Source organism: Ictidomys tridecemlineatus, chromosome 3 (genome assembly GCF_052094955.1).
Source record: "Ictidomys tridecemlineatus isolate mIctTri1 chromosome 3, mIctTri1.hap1, whole genome shotgun sequence".
NCBI lineage: Eukaryota > Metazoa > Chordata > Mammalia > Rodentia > Sciuridae > Ictidomys > Ictidomys tridecemlineatus.
This window is the reverse complement of record NC_135479.1, coordinates 157,170,724-157,174,330: the sequence shown is the minus strand read 5'-3', so window position 1 is coordinate 157,174,330 and position 3,607 is coordinate 157,170,724. Positions and strand designations below refer to the sequence as shown.

At 41.1% G+C, this 3,607-nt stretch overlaps 1 pseudogene; it reads right to left on the bottom strand.

The window, feature by feature from the left end:
• Positions 1–334: 334 nt before the first annotated feature.
• On the bottom strand, positions 335–539 carry LOC120884696 (small nucleolar RNA U3; annotated as a pseudogene).
• Between the last annotated feature and the right edge of the window lie 3,068 nt (positions 540–3,607).

Below are 3,607 nucleotides of genomic sequence, written 5' to 3'. Positions count from 1 at the left end.
TCTGTCTCACTCCACCGTCTTTCCTGCTGCCATGTCCCCTCTCTTTTCCTCTTACCCCTTTACCCTATCTAGAGTTTGTCTCCCATGTTCCACCTCCCAGCCCCATTATGAATCAGCCTCCTGATATCAGAGAAAAATATTTGGCATTTGGCTTTTGGAGATTGGCTCACTTCACTTAGCATTATATGCTCCAACTCCATCCATTTGTACTAATATTTTCTAAGCAAGAAGTGCATAAAGTTCATCAAATTATCTAAAGGGTTAGATCCCAGAAATAATTACATATATATATATATATATATATATATATATACATTTTTTTTTTTTAACGGAAACCACTCAGACTGTTCTCTCCTCTTAATCTCTAAAGAGAATTAAGGATGCAATTAAAAAGGCAGTTGCAGTAATGCAACACCTAGAACCAACTTCACTCTCTGGACAGAACACTCAACTCCTCCTCGTGGTTTCTGGTACTTTACACGATCAGAGAAACTTCTCTAGAAACATACTATAGAAATGATCCCTGAAAGTATAGTCTTATAATTTAATAATTTAAAAATCAAGGGGAAAGATTTATGATTCTCTTAGCTCATCCACTACCATATACTATATATCATGAGTTCATCTTATTAGAGTTACTAAAATGAACCACATTCTTCTCACTTTCATGCACCATGAGCACTGGTCTCTGTATCAAAACACATTCAATTTTTCTTTCCATCCTGAGCATGACTTGGTTTCAGGGCCTTTTCTTTGTAAAATTTCTTTCCTAACTCTGCCTGGTACTTAAAGTCCAGATAGGTATTGTGGATTCTCGTAGAACTTGGGGCTGCTATCTATCTATCTATTATCTGTCATCTATCATCTATTCTCTGAGACTGTGAACTGTTTGAAGATGATGACTTTATTTTGGTGTAATAGGATGCCTTCCCACCCAAAGATGTCCCATGTCTTAACCTCAGGAACCTGTGAATATGTTGCTTTATATGGCAAAAAGAGACTTCTGCAGATGTGACCAAATTGAGGATCTTGAAATGGCAAAATTACTCTAGATTATCCTTGTATGCCCAACAGTCAAAAGATTTTTATAAGGGGAAGGGAGGAGGGCCAGGGTCAGAAAATGACATGTGACAAGTGAAACAGAGGTTAGAGTGATGTAATGAAGAGGCTAAAAACAGTTTGGAAAAAGCTGGGTACAGGTACATGCCTGCAATCCCAGACACTCAGGAGGCTGAGGCAGGAGGATGGCAAATTCAAGGTCAGCCTTAGCAATTAAGTGAGAACTTCAGCAACTTAAAGAGGCCCTGTCTCAAAGTCAAAAAAAAAAAAATTTTTTTGTGGTACTAGATATTTAATCCAAGGGCACTATACCCTTTCTTCTGGTGTCCTGCAGTCCATGCACACCAGAGGTGGTGCCTTTTTTTTTTTTTTTTTTTTTTTAAGAGAGAGTGAGAGAGGAGAGAGAATTTTTTTTAATATTTATTTTTTTTTTAGTTGGCGGACGCAACAGGCCGCACGCATGCCAGGAGAGCGCGCTACCGCTTGAGCCACATCCCCAGCCCCGAGGCAGTGCCTTTTTGAATCCTCAACTTAGTGTCTGACTGTTTAGACTTCTTATCGTGCAACTGCATAAATGCCTGTACATACAGAATCTCTCCCATGTTTCCCCTCTGATAGACCAACTCCAACTGCAAGACTGTATAATAATTCAGAAAAACCATTCAAAGGCCAAAATGTGTTACAGTAAAACATCTTTCCCTAAGACAGGCTTATACCTATAGGTGGCCCATTCAGCCAAGATCTTTCTTCCCAAGATACTACCTATAGGGATCAATGCAGTTATTGTCAGGTCTTAAAGTGGCAGTAACAGATACAAACGAAAACACAGACAACCAGAGGAAATTCCCGAACCCAAGGCCAAAAAATAGATGAGAACCTACAACAGACCAGAAGAGAATAAAAATCCCTAGGTTCTGTCTTAACTATGATGTCTAAACCTGGAGTGTCACAGATGTCTCCATAAGAAGGACCAGATCTTTCAGTGAAGGTGTACAAGATGTGAGGAATTGAGGGTCTCATTGTGCACACCAGAGGATTTACCAGATGGCCAAGAATATCATGACTTTACTGTGTTCAGTTTCCTTTTTCTCAAAGTGGACCAGTATTGTTCAGGTCTTAAAGAGGCAGTAGCAGATGGAGCAACCTGTCTGTTCAGGGAGCGAAGGCCTGAGTTCCCAAAGTAGAAGGAGCTTCTGCAGCTACTGGGTTGATCCCTCCATCCCTCCCTTTACTCACTGGAATAGCTGCTCCGGTTGTTCCCCAGACAAACTCAGACCTAACTTTCCTGCAGTTGGCACTCAACACATTCACCACCACCTTGCATCCTCAGCATGGAAGTGGGATTGCTTGGATGGCCAGGCCAGAGTGGGGGCTGCTCTCAAGTCCTATCTGGGGTGCCAGTTTATTACTGAAATCTCCATCCTTGTCCCCAATGCTAGTCCAATGTGAGGACACAGTTTTGGGAAAATAAGTTTTATTGCTTTGCTAGAAAAGGAGAAACACAGGGAACTTCTGTCCTAGAGGTTGTGATTGTGACCATCAGGGGAAATAGGAGGTTTTTAAGGTCACTTAAAGGCTATATTCCAGTGTTCTCTGCTGGGAGTCATAATTCCCTTGTTAAATTGGGAGACAGTCATTTCTTAGATCTTTGGTGCCATGCCTAAATCAGAATTACTTCACTCCTGTAGTGGGTGTGGGCTCCAGGACAGATAACTCTGACTAGGAGGGCGGGATGGGGAAGGTAATCCTGTTTACCCTGAGATTAGGGAGGGGTCTAGAAAAAAAGATGTGAGGGGGGGAATGTCATTTTAAAAAATAAGTCAAGGTGGCAGAGAAGCAAGGGTTGCATTCAAAGCATAAAGGGGACGAACCACCGATACACTGCCTCAAAATAAAAATTAAAGGGGGAGGGGGCGGAGCTGAGTGTTTAGCTCAGTGGCAAATCACTCTGTGTTCAATTCCCAGGACCTCCACTGAAAAAAAAAAGGGGTGGGGGAAACAAAGGCTAAACTAGAAAAAAATAACTAGCACACATGAGACCCTGGGTTTCATCAGGGCCACCAACTCATAAAAGACTAAATTAGATAGCTACTTTAAATGATTAAGTTGTTCTTATTTATTGCAGTGTTGGGGATCAGACCCAGGGCCTCCTGCATGTTAGGCAAGTACTGTGTCGCAGATCTTCCTCCCCAGCTCAAGCGATTAATAATGAAATCACTGTCTACTTTGACTAATTAAAACTCATCTATCTTAACTTTCTTGACTCTTTTGGAGGAGGCGATGGACCATTGTGCTCCTTTCTTGAAGAAGGTTAATATATAACACTGAGTTACAAGTAAATTTTTTTTTTTTTTAGAGAGAATTTTAACATTTATTTATTTTTTTTCTTAGTTCTCAGAGGACACAACATCTTTGTATGTGGTGTTGAGGATCGAACTTGGGTCGCACGCCCGCTAGGCGAGCGCACTACCTACCGCTTGAGCCACATCCCCAGCCCTACAAATAACTTTTTTAATATTTATTTTTTAGTCTTAGGTGGACATAATAT